General features: G+C 52.2%; 1 pseudogene; it reads right to left on the minus strand.

Annotated features, from left to right (window-relative positions):
* Positions 1-18,830, minus strand: part of LOC116943126 (pyruvate carboxylase, mitochondrial-like) — a 36,518-nt pseudogene extending 17,688 nt beyond the window's left edge.
* Positions 18,831-20,208: the final 1,378 nt, after the last annotated feature.

The following is a 20,208-nucleotide window of genomic DNA, read 5'->3' on the forward strand; positions in this document are numbered from 1 at the left end:
GATGTAAAAAGAGTCCCAGGTTACTTATTATGGACTGCCCAACTATAGTTGTACTTGCGAGACGCTCCCCAGATAGTAATGTTCTATGAAAGGTTGGCACAACACTTCGAGAATCCTACACTTATGATATATCTTGCATTACTCATGAACCAGAGTAGCACGTAGTGCACGTCAAACTGCAGTACCATTGTAAAGACTCAACTCGCTCATTAACAACAATGCCCCGATACGAAACGACAACAATAGGCGATGTTTTGGACAACGACCCATCCTCATAGCGCACACACACACAGGCGAGTGGTACCTCTCCTGTGAGCGCCCCCTCACCCAACTATAGGTGAGGGTCCCGTCACTTTGTCGTCGCTGATCACCGTCACCTGACTCTGGCTAACCGCCCCATCGCCCGACTGCGGGCGAGGGCCCAGTCACCCGACTACAACTAATCACCCCATCACCACCTGTCCACGGGCGAGCCCCCAAATCGCCTGACCACAGGTGAGCGTCCCCCCCATTCAGCCTAAGCAAGCAAGGCCGACGGGCTGGAGGTGAGAGCGCCCGCTGTGGTCGGTGTTCATCACGGGACCAACCGCGGGTCCCGTGATGAACACGTTCGACGCTCGCCTCGGCCCCGCGACAAAAAAACTGACGGCGCACGGCGCCGGTTTATCCCGCTGCCGCCGCGAGGGACGGGAGGGTGCGAGGCGCTCACTCGAAGGCGGAGTGGATCGGGGTAGTTGGCGCATCCCGCCGAGTTGGCGCCGCGCAGCAGCATCTGGAAGGGCACGTTGGGAATGAGCTCGCGCATCTTCAGCAGGCGCTTCCAAGGGCGCTCGTACAGGAAGCGCATCACCACGTCGAACTTCGCCCCTGGGAGGTGGCAGAGAGATGGGCGAGGGCGAGGCAAGGGCAAGGCAGGGGACAAGCCAGCCCCGGTGTTAGCGTAAACCTTCTTTTCTCATAAATATATACATACGGCCAGTTTGTATAGCCACTGCAACCTGCCCGCACTGGTCAAATATCTCCCGTGTGCCAGTGGAAGTGGTTTGCATGAACGTGGGAGTGTAGAAGTACAGTACAACAATGGATTTTGCTGCACTGCCTTCTGATGCCCACCACATAGGCCTTGGTCATAAGCCGACGTTAATGGGTGGCGTGGAGAGACGCGCGAGATGCAGTCGCGGCGGTGAAAGGGAGCGGCTGTCCCGTGGCCAGGTCGGATATATTTGTGTTGCTGCACTCTTGATACCCGCGGCCCCCGTGTGGCTGCGCGGTTTTCTGGGCCCTCGCCTACACGGCCCCCGGTGTCAGATTCCGAGCGTTCAGATACCGAGCGTTCAGATACCGAGCGTTCAGATACCGAGCGTTCAGATACCGAGCGTTCAGTCGCCGCCAAACAGTCTCGTGGAGAACACACGAGCCGTGGGCTGGCACCGCCGGGCATCGCAGAAACCTCGTAAAAATCATTCACGAAGGCTAAACAACTACTCTCTTAGACTAATGATACATTAAATAAAATATATGTACAAATGACTGAGCTCGGTGGAGGAATCTGGAAAGCAATCCATTTTGATTCTGAAAAAAAAAACAGCATTAATATTTAAACATGCTTCCAAAGTAACAAAAAACGGAATGCACATATTTTTCTATTATCTACGTGCCATTGAATGTTTGCTGTGTACAGTATGAATCAGTGTGGTTACGGAAAAGCGTTGGCGCGATGCTGAGTGGGGGGGTTTAACCCCGACACGGCTGGCGGGACCTCGTGTGGATGTCGACCGTCGCCAGCAAACACCAAAAACCGTGACCTGATGTGACGGGGGGGGGGGGCAGGGTGGCGGAGAGGTCGGAGCGCCCAGCCGGCACCGCTTACATCCTGCGTTCAAAACCGGGCAAACCAGCTGTGTGCTTTAACCCGGTTCACAAGAGCTGGTGAGGTTGGGCAAATGTTAATATAAGAAGAGGTTTTCCCCTTTTTTCTGGCAACAAAACAGCTGTGTTAAGATGTTAAAACACCAAACTGAAACCTTTTACAGGGAATCATGTCTGCATTAACCGCAATACTTGTGGCCAGAATGCAAAACCAAAAAAACATACTCTGATAATATGATACATTGTATTTGAAACTGATTGGTCCACACCAGACAGCTTTCTTTTGAGCCTCGTCTCACAACGTTGTTAGATACAAATGTTAATATTTATGTGTATATATATGTAAACATATACATTCACATCAATCGATCGTTTGCCGTGTATTTAGTATTTTTTACCGCAATACACAGTGTGACGTCACGGCACGCAGACGCCACTTTGGTCTCCCATGTCATCACGACTCATAACGGGGTCAGCCCCATTCAACGCGGGTTCTGAGCGGGTCTTCTTCTGCTTTCGCCGTGATGTCTCCTTCATAAATTGCGTCGCAATGCGTCGCACGGTCCGTTCTGGACGACGCACAGTCGCACACTAACTGGAGAGTTTTAAATGTTCCATTTGTGCATCAGGTATCCGCATCTACTGCCACATGGTTTGTGCGGATGCAGTTTGGGGTAGACCGTGAGATTTGTGGAAGGTCAAACCCAGGGACCTTCCGCGCTGGGTCTTTCACGAGGCGTTTGCTTTTGAGTTCCTTTGAACTGAGCAGGTGGCACCGTTACAAAAGCGGACGCCCGGTGGCCCAGTTACGGAACCGACGGGGAAGCGTAGTCCCAAAGTGGGTTGCCGGGTGGCGCGGGGCCCGGCCTGGCTCAGAACGGTGACCCGGTGGTCGTGCGCTCGAGGCGTGCGACAGTCCGTAAAGCACGTCGGTGGCGTCTCGAACATTAAAACTCGCACAACATGACAAACGCCTCCGTAACGTGAATCCACAAATAGTTTTACTTCCCTGCTGGACGGTTGCCTCCATCCCCACACCCCACCCCCGAGTCTGGCTGAGACTCGCCGCTGGTGCTAACTGCGTGCCACCGCAGCTCGGTAAACTTGCTGTTCAAACAGAGGCTGTGCTCGCAGCATAATGCCCCATTGAGTCGGCGAGCACCATCAGTGCCTTCAGAGGCATGTGTGGGAATACACTCGCCCGAGCGCGTGTATTTGCGTGTGTGCGTGTGCGTGCGTGTGTGTGGGGAGCGGTGGCGTAGCGGTTAGCACGCTGCGCTACGGACCCGGTGACACGGGTTCGAATCCCGCTCACGGTCAACACCACTTGTGATTATCTGAACCAGTCCTGGGCCTCCCCTAGGTCGTCTCAGCCTCAAATGAGTACTCAGTGCATTGTGTAAACATCGTTCCGGCTTTCATTGATGCACGCTAACAGCACTTGCCCCAACAGTTTATTAAGGCTATACGGGGGGTCTTTTTATTTGTGCCTAAGAACACACACACAAACACACACGTGCCGAGGCGAGCATGCAACATTGAAGCGGGGGAGGTGGTGGCAGCAGTTGGGATTTTGAGTTAGAATCTTTCTCCCTCTGCATGCAGCTTCTTTCAAGACCTCACGCCAAAACTGCGAAACCAGGGCCCCGTGTGCCGCCTGAATTTTTAACAAACACTGCGCGCCACCGTATGCCCACAACGGGTGGCATAAATAATGCATCTGCATGGCGGCAGTGGGTGTGTATGGAGTGGCGGCATAATTGGGGACTGGGCATCCACAGATGGAGTAACGGTGGGGAGTGGCTCCTCAGGAGCTGGATCCCTAATTTTGGGAGTGCTACAAGGAATAAAAAAATATCCAGGTCTGCTAAAACCCTAATGAGATAATTGCATAGCCGTGGTGCACAGAACAATGCCGAGATGGCATTTGTAACTCGACTTAATTAACTTTCCCCAACTCTCGTTTCTGTCACGTTCCCCCCAACGTCGAAAGTAAGATTTGTGACATGGCAATGTGCTGAAATTTATACAAAACAAATCCAGCACCAAATGTAACGTCATGTTTTTCGTGCAGTCATCAGAGACCATCGACTCACAAAATTTGAGAACCCGGTTTTTCAATCATAGGTGGCTGCCTGGATTCAAACCCACGATCTCAGCGGTGCCAGCTCAGCGCTCTGACCTCTGAGCCACTCTGCCACATTTAAATTACTTCTTCAAGATGCGCTATAGGAATTTGAGGAGGGAGGGAGGGTTGTGTTTTTTTTTATCTTTTCCGCGCGACTGTAATCATCTCACAGCGCACCCAACATGATTGTGCGATGCTTACCTTTGCGAGGACACATTCGGTCATCGCAATAAACCTGTCACGTTCAACCGAGTCACACACGGCGCAAACCGCGCTCGGCGACTTCAAACGTCCAGAGTGACTGGCACCCGCTTGTGCGATACCAACGAAAAGACGAGACACCGCACAGAACGAACGAAATTCACTCGGCCTGACCATACCACAAGGAGGCTCGCATCGTGGTTCGTGGCCAGCATTCGCATCCTCCCCGGCGCCCCCCAGCGCCCCCCAAAGCTTCCCAAAGCTCCTCGTCGCTCCCTGGCACTCCCCGACGCTCCCCAGCGCCCCCCAACACTCCCCGGTACTCCCCAGCGCCCCCCAAAGCTCCCCGTTGCTCCTCAGCACAACCCAACATTTCCCGTCACTCCCCAACACTCCCCGGCACTCCCCAGCGCCCCCCCCAAAGCTCCCCGTTGCTCCCCGTCGCTCCTCAGCACAACCCACCACTCCCCGGCACTCCCCGGCACTCCCCAGCGCCCCCCAAAGCTCCCCGTTGCTCCCCGGCGCTCCCCGGCACAACCCAACACTCCCCGTCGCTCGCCCGTCGCTCGCCGGCGCTCCCCAGCACAACCCAACACTCCCCGTTGCTCCCCGTCGCTCCCCAGCACAACCCAACACTCCCCGTCGCTCCCCGTCACTCGCCAGCGCTCCCCCAACGTCCTCACGGCAGCCGAGAGGCAGCAGAACCCCGCGGTGGCGGGCCCCACCCGCGTGTCGCAGGTTGTCGGCTTCGCGGCGAGGTTCCGCGCGCCGCGTAGCGCCCGCCGTGGCTCCGCATCGGCGGTTTTGTGAGAACGAAAAATGAAAATCAATCGAAGAAAAAAACATGGGGCCCGACACGGAGCGAGAGCTGTGTCTCTCGCTGATGAAACGCATCAAATGCAGACCCAGAGCGAAACGAGGAAGATTAAAGCGCGTTTAACTCTCGCCAACGACTCCGCGGCGCGCGGCTGCCTCGTAACACCGGCAGTGCCCGCACTTTCAAGGCAAACACGCAAAGACAATGCCGCGTCTGATGCGATAATACAATTCATTATACGCTCCTCTGCCAACGAATGCACAAACACACTTTAATTGCTTGCCCGGACACAAAGCGCCGTGCGCAAATTTGTAATCTCCATTAGGCATAGCCGCGCCCGCCTATAACGCAAACTTGCCATTTTGTTTTTAGAAATTAGTTCACTCCCCCCCTCGCCACCCCAGCCCCCCCCCCCCCCAAAACGGCAAACTTGTATTCTAAGATGGATCAACCGAGGGAGGACAAGATGTCAAAGGTCAAGTTCCATCGAGTCCATCGTGGTGAACATGTCAAAGGTTGCACTGCGGCCGAGGGCAGGAGTCTAGCAGTGGCTTCAATCCCTGCAAGTGCACACGTGCACGCACGATCACTGTACGCGCGAGCCCACCGCTAATCCCTGGACTCCTCCGGAATCCCCTTTCATTTTCCCCAGACAAAAAAAAAAATATCCGAATGGCCCTTCATCGCGTTAATCATTATGCAAATTATGGCCTAATTGCGTTATATTTTTCTTCCGTTACATTTCTGCCGATCTCATCAACAGCATTGGTGCTGTAAGCACGCACCGCACGTGAGCAAACACGCGCACGCTTACACTTGGTTTCCCGGCTACTTAAAAATAAAACCTACAGTTCATTGCCTGTTAATCGTTTTATCACAAACAGAGATTCTTTTTGTTCTTCTTCTTCTTCTTCTTCCCTCCATTGAGCACGATGACACTATTAAGGGGAATTAACATAAAATGTCACGACTTGTCGGCGAACGCGATAATGAAACATCTCTGGAAGAGGCAGCGAAGCGAAGGCTCTGCATTAAAATTTCATAGGACGACTCTGCCAGGGCGCCTGCCAAGGCCTCCCCCTCGGCGAGATAATGAGAGCCAGCCGTAGCTTCGTGGCTCGTCGGCTGACGGCGATGTAGACAACAATGAAGCCGCCAAGCGATAGCCGGCACCAGATGAAATTTGCATCTCCATTTTTTCGTGACGCGGTGCCCTCCCTGCTCCCCGACACTTACGCCCCCGCACGTTCCTCCGTCTCGCGCACGCGGGGGGCATTACAGCTGCTGCCTTAACAACGGAGATTTGCTTCAATTTTCTAAATTCGTGAGCGCGGTCATGGGCGACCGGCCACGAGCAAGAAAACTGAGAGCCGCTAAATTTGCACGAAATGATCGTCCGTGGCGTGTCGCCATCCTTGGACTTCAAGAAGATAAATTGGCAAAAAAGCTGCGCCCCTCGAACATCCCCTCCGTGCGTCGTCGTAACAGAAAGGCAACGAGCGACCGCGGAGGGCACGTCCGAGCGAGCGGGCACCTGCCCGACGCCGCTATTGCGCGGCAAGGCTGAATATTTCCACCGGGCTTCTTCGAGCTGCGCACGCACACAGGCGCTTACCCCGGCACTGAACCCGGTGCTCTCCCTGGCGTGGCGGCGCAACCCAAGCCCTCCGCGGCACGGCGGCGCGAGCCGCGGCGGTGCGGCGCCACGCGCGCGAGCGGCGCAGCTACGGGTGGGAACATCTGCGGATTGGGCGGAGATGCGCGGCGGAGGAAAAGGCGGGGGATCAATATGAAGCCGTGCGCGGAATCCGATTCCCACAAATGCCAGCGAACGACGCCCCTGACTCCTCTGCCTCCGGCAATCTCCAGATAAGACGGCAATTATTCCGGGATTTTAGATATCGATCAAAATTCTCGGGCTAAACAGGTCCATTATCCCAAAGCAAGGCCCACACACAGGGACGAAGGAACCCCATGCAAATAGCTCGCCGCGGTGCTGCCGGGCTGGACAACGTGCGGTTCGGCGTGGCGACTGGCCGTTCCCGATCCACGCGCTGAAAGCTTCCATAGGAATTGGACAGAGCGGGGGGCGCGGCGGTGAGTGCATTGACTCCCGGCCATGTCGGTCGAGAGCGATATCAAAACCGGTCCTCAGGAATTGAACAGCTCTTAGCTAGCAGAGCGAAACGTCGGACATCATGCTGAACAAAGCTGCTGCTGCTGCTATGGCTGCTGCTCTAAAGTTGTATCGTGATGGATATAGGAGCTTCAGGGCACGAACGCAGTTGCTAATGATTAACACCGCGTCCGAGCAGATTTAGACGCATAAGCCGGCGTGTTGTGTCGAAAAGCACCGCCACACGCTCTCTCACCCAGAGGCTTCAACCCTCGCGGTCACAGCATCAACGTTTAGTCACGGGGGGTTGGAGACGGACGCGTTTCCCTCGGACGTTTTGAAATACCGCACACCCCGTATCGCCCGCAGCGCCGCACTTTGCCATTCAAGCTGAATTCGAGCGGCGGCGCTCACGGCGGAGAGCGGTTTTTACGACGCGGCGGCGGCACGACCACAAAACAATCAATGGCGCTTCTGAGGGCCTAGGCTCTAGACCTCACCGTGATCACTCGTGAAAACTTAAAGCCGCCGCGGGCCTTGGGAAATGTTTTCACGCCGAAGCGCGCGGAAGATTCGGAAGCCTCAACGTCCGACAGGGTAACAGGTTTCTTGCGGCTCTCACTTCGGGTGTCTGAGTAAATTTGTGAAAAGCACGGCGGAGAAGCGTGGACAGATGCAGGCTTGTAAGTACACTGAAAAACAGCAAGAGGAGTGCGTGGATTCGGGAAACACACGTGCAAGGCGATGACAATAGGCCGACTGTGAGGAAAAGTGAGCGGGCTTGGCGCAGGACACGCTATGGTTGGGGGCCACGATGGCCGGTAGCCGAGGCGAACGATGGAGTGGCAGCCAACAGAGGGAATACGCCTGAGAAGAGCGGCCACCGCGGAGATTGGAGGAATGAAATCGGCTCGTCTGCAGGTGCTAGAGGGATTGATGCATCTCGTCGGATGCATGCGTGGCCTGCTCATCAGCTGTGGTGTGCCCATTTATACTGCTCGGTGGAAAAGCGGTTGGTGGGGGGTCTGAGAAGCCTGAGCCATTTTTTCCCCTGTCATGCCAGAATATGGAATCAAATCGGCAATCTCCGAATTGCAAGGACCCAACCATTCCACCAACACTGCAGTTCCTGCTCGAGTACAACAGATCAGAACCTAACAGAGTTAACGATAGGTTTAACCTCGGGCACACTTATTAAGCGTGACAGCTCGCACCTCACAGCCTGCTGTGTGTGAATGCAATGGTGTTTGACACCACTTCAGGGCTTTGCTTTTAATACAATTGAATGTATGCGGAAACCTTTCGATTTGTGAAGGGTTTGTGAATACCCAAAAAGGGTAACCCATTCATTTGCCAATTTGAGACTGTTAAAGTGGCAATATTTTTATAACTTGGGCCCCATGGTGTACAGTAAAACCTTGGATTGCGAGTAACTTGGCCTGCGAGTGTTTTGCAAGACGAGAAATTTTCTTTAAATAAATATTAATTTGATAAACGACCGAGGTCTTGCAATACGAGTAGTACGAGTGCTTTGATATGCGAGTGCTTTGGATTACAAACACGTTTCCGGAACGAATTATGCTCGCATTCCAAGTTTTTACTGTATATGGTATACAGTGCAGATTACAACTATTATTCACTGAATCTTTTGGACTTTCCTATGCGCCATTAAAAAGGGTAATTGCCTGAAACGTCATCTATTTTACACACACACACACGTGTATTTTTTGCTACAGAGCGGTGTTATTGACGAATGCATTGCGGTTTTGTCACTACCTGAGCAGGGCAGCGCCCAGCCCACGTTACAGGCCACCCAGGCCCTGCGTTTGCAGCAGGTGACGAGCGATGGTCACCGCAGAGCGCGGCGGCGGAGCCGAGTGCGCGAAGTCGGGCCCGGCTTAGCACTGGGGTGACGGCACCAATTTCCGCGCTCCCCGGCGAGGGCTGACAGAGTGGCTTGTGGAGGCTTTCACCCGGCAGTGAACGGGTCAAGATGACACTTTACAGGACATCTTCAAGGCGACAAAAGGGAGACTCGGTTGAAACGAGCGTTGCGTTGGCGCTTTGTGGCTTGTCGCGACGCGCCCACATCGCTCCCTAACGATGCAGCCGCCGCTCACTGCAGGAGGCATCGCTCGCACTGAAAAACGGAAGGGACAACGTGACACTCGAGCTGAACAAAACCGACAAGTCTCGAGCTGAGAAATAATGACGCCAACGCAACCGACGATAATTCCGCCGCCGTCTGCTGCAAGGACAGTTGTTTGCCCACGGTGATTGGCGCTCGCTGCACTTTGTCGGTTTCTCGTTGCCCTGTGACGCCCGTCTTCGGCTGCCCTCCTGCCCTACCAAGACCCGATCAGAGTTCAGATGTCCTCACCCCTCCCGTGGACGGTACCACTGGTTCCCTCCACCCCCCGCTCCCCGTGGACTCCCGTCGTGAGCGCACCCAGCTGTGATGAATCGTCGGGAACCGAGGGAACGTGAAACAGACGCCGGACCCACTTTCTGGAACCGAAACGAGGCCGTGATTAATTAGCTCGTTGCCGGCATCTGTTCCCATGGCACTCGTTTGCACAAAAACAAAGGCACAAATATATGCGTACACTTAATTACCAAAAAAAATTGACTTCTTGGGAAAATTGATAACAATGCAAAGACTGTAATAATAACTAGTTTAAACATTTGCACAGGCCATTTTTCTGAGAGCGCACCATTTACAGCGGTAATTATTTGTGTCAAGTATTATTCCCGTAGAGGCTGTTGCTTACAATTTCACCGTGGACCGCAGAAACGAACAAGGGACGTTAACCGCCCCAAGCGTTACCGTATCACACAGACAGAGACGCGGAAATATCCTCAAATCCCAGGGGAAGGGCGACTCCCTACCCCAGACACGGGCACGGGGGAGGAGAGCATCGTGGGTCAGAATTCATCCACCACCAAACACCAGCCACCACCACCACACACCAAACAAGTCACCAGCCACCACTACCGACCAAACAACAGTCACCAGCCACCAGCCACCAGCCACCAGCCACGAGCACCACCCACCAAACAAACAGCCACCACCAGCCACCACCACCACCAGCCACCACCACCACCCCCGTCAAGGGCACAGTCAGATCTACCGGCACACAGTGACGGCCCAGCTCGTTGTCGCAAGGCTGCGTAGCTGGTGCAGGCGCGGGTCACCGTGGCGTGGCCGTGGTTAGCATCCCGTGAAAACGAATTCCCGTTTCTTGAGCGAGCTGCCGGGGTTTCCCGGATTTCACGCCAATTTTCTCTCTTTGGGGAAGAAGGCGAGATGATAAAAAATAACGCGAGCGTGCGTGCCGCGCACACTCCACGCATGCAAACGAACACAGGCACACAACACGAGAGGAAGCCTCCCGCACGGGCGCCAGGCCACCGCGGTTCAACGCGCGTCTTCCCAAATTGGCGTGTGGCCGATGTACGATATCAAAATACCGCCGAGCTGTCACAGCACATGTCTCGCTCTAAGCTAAACTATTTTTATTACACCAGGTAAGGCCCACTGAGCTACATATCTCTTTTTTCAGAAGCGGCCTGGCCACAAATGATAGTGCAATGAAGTGGCTTATCATGTGGAAATTAGTCTAAACGCGTGATGTTGATTAAAAAAAGTCGGTGGGAAAAACCGGAGGGCCCGAAGAAAAATCCACACGAACACGGGGAGAGAGACACGCAAACTCCAAATATACAGCAGGCGTCGGCGTCGGGATCGAACTCACGACCTCCTGCACACCAGGCGAGGTAGTTAACATCTCACCACCGCGGCGCTCGGGCCTGCTACGGCTGCCGTCGCTAATGGCCCTGCCGCAACCTCGGTGCGGCCCACCGGGAGGCCGGCGGGCTTCGCACGAACGCCTGCGCCTACCAACGAGGACGCTCGAGGATGACGGCGGGAACTTTACAGACGCGCTCCGACCCAAGACACTCTTCAGAGGCAACGGCGCTGGGTTAAAATTGCGCCGACTAATGGCCACACGGCAAAAACAACAAACAAAAACGAGTGCCCTCCTCTGCCCCGTCGCTAAGCATGAGCTAAATTAATTGAAAGTGAAGTTGAATGTGCACAGCTGCTCCGGAGCTGCTCCATCAATGGAGAGAAACAAACGGTCAATTTGTGCTTAGGGAGAAGCGGTCCGTACGCCAGCTCGCACCCCAACTCTCATCGAGGTCTTGAGGGCACCACAGTGAAAAGGGTTGCACGGTCACTCGTTCTGCTTTGTGACGACGACAATGGCGATGACAATGGCGATGACAACGCCCATAGCAGCAACGACGACGGCCACCACGATGATGACGACCGCAACGACAACAGCCACAACAACGACGATGGTGGCGACGACGACGACGACGATGGCCATGACGCTGACGCCGGTGGTGACAACCACGACGACCATCAAGACCTCGTCCCAGATGAGAACCAACCATTGCGCGCAGCACGGTGTTGAGACGCAGGCTGCTTTTTGTTCGTTTCTCAAACAGTCCCGAGTAACTCACATCCTCTCGGTGTATCACACTTCTTTCGCGATGCCTAGAAAAATAACCCCATCCATTCTCTCGTTCACCGGCTTGACACGCCGAGTTAGCAGGGCGGGTCTTCAATGGACCACATGAACCGCATTGGAGGAGTTGAGCGGTCGGGTGTTTGAGGCAGGTCTAATGTCCGTGGAAATGTACGCGTCACAGAGTTAGACTTTAGCAAAGCAACTTCAAACTAAAGTTCTGGCCTCTGAAAACAGGTTGCACGTGCAGGATGCTAGGAATTTCATCGACGGGTTAGGTTTGATGAGGGAGGAAGTTGTGATGGATGGGTGGGACGCACGTGCAGGGTGGAGGAAGACAGGTAAACGCGACAGCTATTGGAGTGGCACCCAGTGGTTGGCGATGAAGGAGAAGATCTAAAGTCGGACGGTGGAGGTGACGAGACTGTCAGAGTGGTCCTTAAAAGAGGTGTCACCCATGTCACAAGAGGACAAGCCAGACATGGGGATTAAAGAGTGATCCTTAAATCTCTGGGATAGACTTAACGACCGTGGGCTCTGGCAGAAGGGAGGATGTGACAGCGATGTGTAGTGCCCTCAAGGCTTTGGCCGCGACGAACTTGACCTCTCTGACCCCGCATCCCCAAGGTGCCCTCTGTCCGCGAGCAATCACGCGACTCCGGCACTGTCGCGCGAGAGCGGGAATGAGTCGAACGCCCGCCCTCCACCGGCGCTCGCCGTTTTTTCGTGGTGGCAATCAAACTCGCGTGCGTGAATTTGGGGGACGACGCCCCAGCCGGGCATCGCTGCCAACCACGAGCCGCTCTCGTTCCACCCCGCTGGCAGCGAGCCGCGTGTGACAGCTCGAAAATGAAAGCGGAAAGATGGCAATGAAAAGGCAGCGCTCGGTCAGTAAACTGTGTCACACGGAATGAGATTATCTCCATCGCTGTGGGAGGCCGACCAGGGCGAATGTAGATGGTGGTGGTCCCTGACAGGAAGCGACAGCCCCCACTCGCGGCCACACTGAAGAGAGCATCGTTTTTTGTTGCTCTTAAAATTACTCATCGATAGTGGCAGCCGGGGTGGCTCACAGGTCAGAGTGCTGAGGTGGCACCGCTGAGAGTCTGGGTTGGAATCCAGGTTTAAGTTACCTGGGATTAAACCAGGTTCTCAAAGGTGTTCTCAAGCTGATGGTCTCCAATGACACATTCAATTTGGTTCTGGACTTAGCTTGGCAAAATATGAGCTTGTGGAATTACAGATACCTGTTTGGCTGTCAAGCAATGAGAATGACCCTCAGGGATAGAGCTGGCGAGAAACTGCTGCCCCCTGCTGCATGAACTGGAGTCACTTGAAGGAATCTCAAATTTAGCTCTGAGATGTCCGCTTCCGTGGGCTGTTTTATAAGATGAAGGGTGGAACGGCTGTGTGACAGAATGGAATGTATTCTTAGTCTCATAACATAGCACAATTTTGTTATTACTGGGAAAAATATAACGAATATAGATATACATTCCGATGGAATCTGGCAATCTATTGTTAGATTAAAAAACCACAGCGGCGAGTGGCGACTCAAACGCCGTGTGGACGGTCGTGGTTATTTGACCATACTTCACCACACCGGGCAGGTTGGGGAACTCGGGGTGCATAGACGTGCGTGCGCAGAAGTAGGGTACAATGATGGATCTCGCCGCGTGGCCCCTGCGGCCCGCCATGTAGACTCGCGGCCTGTAACACCTGCACATGCGTGGCGGTCGCCCATCCAAGCACGATCTGGGCTTCGCCCTGCTTAGCTTCCCAGATCCGACGAGATCGAGCGCGATCCCCGGCGACTGTGTCACGGAGGCGCCGTGTGCCACACGCGCCCCTAAACACAAACCCCAACACGCGCAACGCCAGGAGAAGTGAACCCCTCCGCGTGTCATTTCTTTCCGGCGACGCTCGACACGTGTGTGTCCGCGTCGCTTCTGAGCGCGGCTTCTACAAAAGCGTTTGACGGCGCTCACCAACACGTCGTCATGACCACAGCGATGGTCCACGGGCGGGGAGGTAAGGCATTCCGATTACAGACTCAGCCCACCGGGCCTGCCGCTAAGTAATTCGGAATCCCGCGGCGCTAAGCCTCAATTTATCCACGCACACGCGTGCTGTTTTGCGAGATCCGCGGTGCTGCGGGTGCAGGCTTAGTTGGGGTAGAGCGCCGGGTCGTGCTCCAAGGTCGAGTTTTCTCAAGTCTCGTGCCTTTCAAAGGCCGTTGTAACGGAATCTCCGAGGTGCAAAAACTCGACGGTAATTGAGATTTTTTTTTCATCTTAACTCAAACGGCATTTCCCAAAGCGAACAGCGTCAATTAAGCCTTATAAACGTCGTAGGACGTTTTAATTATTTTAAACGGAAGCAAAGGGCTTTATCTGTGGATTATGCTATGAATACAGGAATATTTTTTTTTAATACAGAAACGTGTAATTATTTAGAAAATTAAGCAGTTGTATCGAACGTTAAACACATTATTGGTGCTTTCGGTAAAATCACGTAGAAGGGAAACAATAAAAGAATAAAATTCTTGCTGTGGTTTTCACACCTCATGATGATTGCTTGTGTGGCAGTCGAAACGTCGCGAGAATATTATTGTTTTATATTTTTATTATTTTATTGTTTTCCTTCTACGTGACGTTACCGAAAGAACCAAGAATATGAATCCCTGCAGTCACGAAAGCTTTAAATCAAAAAGTAAAACACTAACAATGCAAACCAACCGGCTACCATGAAAGATTCGTTCATGAGGCCATTCACATATACAAGCACAGAGACAATTTCAACCGGGAAGATGGATTCTGGCTTAGTAACCATTGGAAAGATGTTTTAAACTATTTCCGTTCTTAATTAATTGTATTTTACGATGACCTTCAGACCGCAGCTCTTTCGCTGGCATTGACTCTTAATACCTCTCACACCACGGTTAATGGTATGGTTTACAACATGGAGTATAACAGCGCCTCGCAGCTGTCTCTCTCCCCCTCCTCTGTTCCGACCATGGATGAACTCGTCCGTCTGAACGGGGCCCGTAGCTATCCGTGTTGCTAAAGTTGAGGGAAAGAATCCACCCATTTTTTTTCTTTTTCGCCATATAGCATTGTGATATATAACGACTTATTGTTGGTAGCTTAGCTGATTGGAGAATATATAGAGTTTATTGATAACATTGAGGTAATCTATATTTTAGTTTTTTTTATTGGTTCACTATATAGTATTCATTATATATTGTAGTGTATACCCAGTTACTGTGAATAGCTCAGATGTGTAGGCCTTGACTTCAACATAGCCATTTCTGTGACCAGTCACAAGCTAATCACTCAGTTATTTCAATGCTAAATTCGCCTAGTTATTTCAATGCTAAATTCTCCTGTTTGATTTGTACTAGGTGCCTCTGTGAATGTATATGCTCTGACTTTAACATAGCTATTTCTGTGACCAGTTACAAGCTAATCACTCAGCTATTTCAATGCTAAATTCTATGCTAATTCCTTTGTCAAGGGGTGCCTCTGCGGATGTGTATGCTTTAACTTAGCTATTTCAATGCTAAATTCTATGCTAATTCCTTTGTCAAGGCGCTTTGTTTCTTCTCACACAGCTTAAAGTTCGTGATCTGAGAGTGGCTTTTTCACTCCAGCGCTGTCCTCCAGACAGTCTCGTCCCTTCACCTGATGAAGGCCGCTTGTGTTGTGGCCGAAACGTCGTGAGAATATTATTGTGTTATTTTATTTTATCAATTTATTATTTTATTCTCATTCTACGTGACTTTACCGAAAGAACCAAAGAAGATGAATCCTTGCAGTCACGAAAGCTTTAAATCGAAATTTAAATCCACTTCGTTGAGTTATTCATTGTGGCCAGGTCGTGTCTAAAACAAAGCTGTACAGCTCAGTGGGGCCGCCTTACCTGGCATAATAACAGGGTTGAGTTTGTTGTAAAAAAAAAGCTGATTTCCCAAAGCTTAGTTTTTTTTATCAACTCCAGGAAGAAGGGATGATCGTCCGAGTGAGCCTCTAACCAAGATTTGAATTTACAAGCTTCCAATCGCGAGCCGCTCCAGACTGCCGAGCCATATTCAACGCTACCGACATCACCTCCAGGGTTATACGCGCAACCCCGCGAGGTGGGCAGAAGCGGCGTGGGAGGGTGGTTTAGCTGGACGCCACTCACCTCCCCAGTTCTCGATGCTGTACAGGTTGCCGAAGGAGTGAGCGACGAACGGAGAGATGGCCTTGAGGGCGTGCGTGCGTGCGTGCGTGCGTGCGCACGCGTGTCGCCAGCAGCGACTGGTGCACGTCGCGAAACGGGGTGTCCGTGAGCAGCAGGCCGCGGTGCTTCCACACTGCCATGGTGAAGGCCTCGGGACCCTGTGTCACCAGCACGTCCCGGAATCCCGACGGGAGCAAAGCGGTACGTGCCATCGACTCACCTGGGGTGTGTTCAACGACCAGAGCGTTCAATCAGCTGAGCTGCAGGCAGGTGAGTGCCAAGTGAACAAGACGCAAGCTTTCAGCCAGGTCTGTGTGGATCAGCGACCCAGAATATAATTATGCACCCAGCACACCACATCCACAATGCCTCTCTCTATGGCCATGCCTACTCGCCACATTCCACGTACTCGAGTCTACCAGTAAGCCTGTAATTATCTGGCGAGAAATTAAGCCCTGCGTGGATGTATGAACTCCCCTGTGCATAGGGAGGGAACACAGTCAACTCATCCACGAACATGAACCTGCCTACGCACGCGAGTCGTAGGGCGATCCATCGTGCATGGCCATGCATCAGGGGTGTAACGATGCATCGACCGAGCAACGGAAAGTGATTCCTACGCTCAGGATACACGTCGAATCGTGCGTGGGAATCGATCGTATACGTTGTACGCAGGTCAGTTCGCGCGAGCCCCCTTAGAGCCACTTTGTCATGCTGCAATGCATCACAGTATAAATAAAACAACCGTTTCTTGAATTGAATCACGACGCCGATCGGTGAATAATTAATAATCCCGCAAGGGGAGGCGCATGGCTGCAGGACTCGCTTGCAGGTCGCAGCCAGCCGACGAGCACAGACGAGCGGCTCATTATCTACAACTTCACATAACAACGCGGGGTCGCTGTGCTGGGGTTTGCTGTGCGCTCTCCGTGGTCAGCTGGGTTTGTGCCTCCACAGGCCTGCGGTGGCACAGTCGCACGCTTATCACCTCAACGTTGCATTATGTTCGCTTCAATTACATCCGTGGCGAAATGCTACGATCCTTACTCTGTAGGTCCAGAGCCGCTCATATTTGAGCGGTTTTAAAGATTTACAAAAGTGCGATCGCTTCTCTTTGTTCGTCGCGAACAACCGAGGTGAATGACGGAGTTCAATTAAAAACAAGAATACATTTCATTTGGTTGCAGAAGCCCCATGATCGCTGTCCAGGTCCAGCCACCCATCGTGTGTGGTTGGATGAAGCCCTCCGCTGATTAAGATCCACTCGAATTACTGGGCAATAAACTTTCTCGGTTTGAAGATCAACTTCAATCAGCATTGCGCTACCCCAAGATGAATTATAGGTAATTAGCGGACGTTTATGAATTATAGGTAACTAGCGGACGTTTCTGCAAAGTCCATAAGGAAGAGTTAATGGCCCCGCATTCCACGGTTTAATCATCAACACCCGCGCCTCCAGCCCATTAAAAAATAGAAACTGTAATAATTTTAGACGCGGCTCCGCCGCCACCACTGCACCGCAAAGCCATTAACTTCCCATGTGTATTCTTGGTTCTTTCGGTAAAGTCACGTAGAAGGGAAACAATATTGTTTCCCTTCTACGTGACTTTACCGAAAGAACCAATATTGTTTCCCTTCTACGTGACTTTACCGAAAGAACCAAGAACATGAATCCCTGCAGTCACGAAAGCTTTGAATCGAAACTTCCCACGTGTTAAATCTCCTCTTGAGCCGTCACGCCGCAGCATTCGCCCGATAATGCCGCGTGTAAACGTGGCCTCATGCAGGATAAAAGACACTTCTAACCTGGTGAGATATTCACTACGCACTCTGGGAATTAATATGGAATTAACGGCGATAGCCAAGGTTTGAGGATCATCGCTATTGTCAATTAAAGCTCGAATGAGCGCTCGGCTCCGATTGGATCCCTCCGTGACAAGTTTCACTCTCGCACGTTGGCACGAGCGCCGCTATTTACGCCGCTAGCCAGGTGGCAGATGCCACGCCGGGTCCCCGTGTGGGAAGCGCGCGTAGATGGCATCACTTAAAATGAGGCAAACAAATGTAATCGTGATTAATTGAAATTTCACAGTTTTGATAAGTTTAGCTAATTGTGCTTTTAAAAAATGCATCTTATAAATCAATATGATACGAAGTAAAAGGCAGGTACAGTAACGACGAGTTGATTAATTGCTAACAATCGTGCGCAGGATCGTGCATGGAAGCGTGGATAATTTACAATGCGTGCAAATCATATAAACACCGTACATTAAACTAATGGAACAAAACTAAACTCTTTTTATTTTACCAGGCAAGGCACACCGAGCAATATAGCTCTCTTTCAGAAGTAACCGGGCCACAAACAATAGCTCAACGAAGTGGCTCATGAACAGCAGCCAAATACTCTAAACGCGAGTTTCTAAATGTGGAAGGAAAACCGGAGGACCCGAAAAAATATTCACGCGGCCACGGGGAAAACATGCAAACTCCAAATATACAGCAGGCGTCAGGGTCGGGTTCGAACCCACGACCTCCTGTATACCAGGCGAGAAAGTTAACGTCCTGCTGCTGTGAATGAGATCCAAAACAACAACAAAAACGATTCTTTAAAAAAAAAAGTGACCCCTAGACATCACCAAAGGTCACAGGCGGGTGGTGAGTTAAATTATTGAAATACTGAATGAGTACGATGACGATGCTGATGGCATGCACAGATCGCGTCATTATACAACGTAAATAAGAACATAAGAAGAGTCACAAACGAGAGGGGGCCCAGTCGGGCCATCTAGCTCGCCCGGCTGCGAACAGCGGATCGATTGTGGAAGCGAATCCATTACCAAGAGGGACGTCCGGCACCACGGGATCGACGTCGGTGACCTTGGCCTTGACTGGAAGCGGGGTCATGGCTCCATTCACCATCACGTGACCCGGGGGGGGGGGGGGGGGGGGGGCGGCACAACGTACGATTGTTCCGACATCTCCAACCAAAAACCGAAATGGAAAAGCAACCGACGTCGTCATTAATCGTGCTGTTCTTCCACTGCTTTATTTGCGCGAGCGGCAACTTCTCAAAAGTTACCGAGCTGCTGTTAGCGGTGATGGAGCGTGGCGCTAGAGCGCCCCGTATCTTGAGGCAAGGCACGTCGCGGCTGTCATCGACAAATTGAGCCCGGATTGGACCCCACAGGCCCACAGCACTCACACAGCGGGGAGTCTCGGTGTGCGCCTAACAATATATCTGCGGTGCCTACCCTTTACAAATAACATTCTTATTCTTTGACCAGACATCAACATAGTAATCGTGATCATTATCATCATCAGCCAAGGTGACAAAAACTGCAGCAGCTTCGCTCGCAATGTTCCATCCACTGCTGGATGAAGGCCTCTCCAAGCCCCTGCATTCACCACAGTACTACCATGCACAACCCAATGGAAATTGCGCACACGAGCCCCTCGCATCGCTCCGTGTCCACGGCGGACGTCCTCTCGGGCGCGTTCCCTTCCTTGGCTGCCACACTCCATCGTTAGTCTCGATCACATCTTTGCAACATCGAGCGACACGTCCTGCCCATGCCCACCGCACTCACTGCCCAATTTAATAAAGATTTGTTCGCGCAGTTAAAAGTCTTTTTTTTTTCTTCCGAAAGCGAAGTAGCCAGACGATCTAAGGCGATGTGAGAGCGCTGAACAAGCTCCGCTCAGATCCTGGGGTTCGGATCTGGGTTTCGGCCGCCCGTGACAGAAACCAAGGCTGTGTGCCACCGTGCGCACGCCCGAGGCCTACCCAGGTAGTAGAGCAGCTTTCTGAGCACGGTTCTGGCCGGGCTTGAGGTTGAAGAGCTCCGGGTTCTCGTCGATGAACTGCGTGTCCACGGTGCCGTACACGAACTGGGAGTTGTTGAGGACATTCTGCAGGAAGGGGATGTTGGTCTGCGCACGGACAAGGACAGCGATCGCCACGTTGTGTTGAGCTACACACCGTAAAAAAAGATGCTGTTGTTTTGCGACAAAATCGCACATCACAAAACCATTGCAGTCAAGGTTCTTGTCTTTTATCGTTAATACGGGACAGGGTGGGAAGGCCCAACGCCTCTCTATCTTAGTCTGGATGGGACAAGCCAAGGAACTCATCATTTGTACCTAACAGAGATCCAGGCAAGCCAATGTTCCTGTTCGCCCGATGAAAAATATAACCACGCATTTTATCGACATTCTTTTAAAATAACCAAGGTGGGTGTTATTTATATCCGTAAATACAGAATAATATAGTTTTCTTATAAAACATCTTTCTGCATTTGCACAAATGTAAAACCGTCGT

The sequence above is a fragment of the Petromyzon marinus genome, chromosome 17 (assembly GCF_048934315.1).
Source record: "Petromyzon marinus isolate PM22_M1 ecotype Great Lakes invasive population chromosome 17, UKy_Petmar_22M1.pri1.0, whole genome shotgun sequence".
NCBI lineage: Eukaryota > Metazoa > Chordata > Hyperoartia > Petromyzontiformes > Petromyzontidae > Petromyzon > Petromyzon marinus.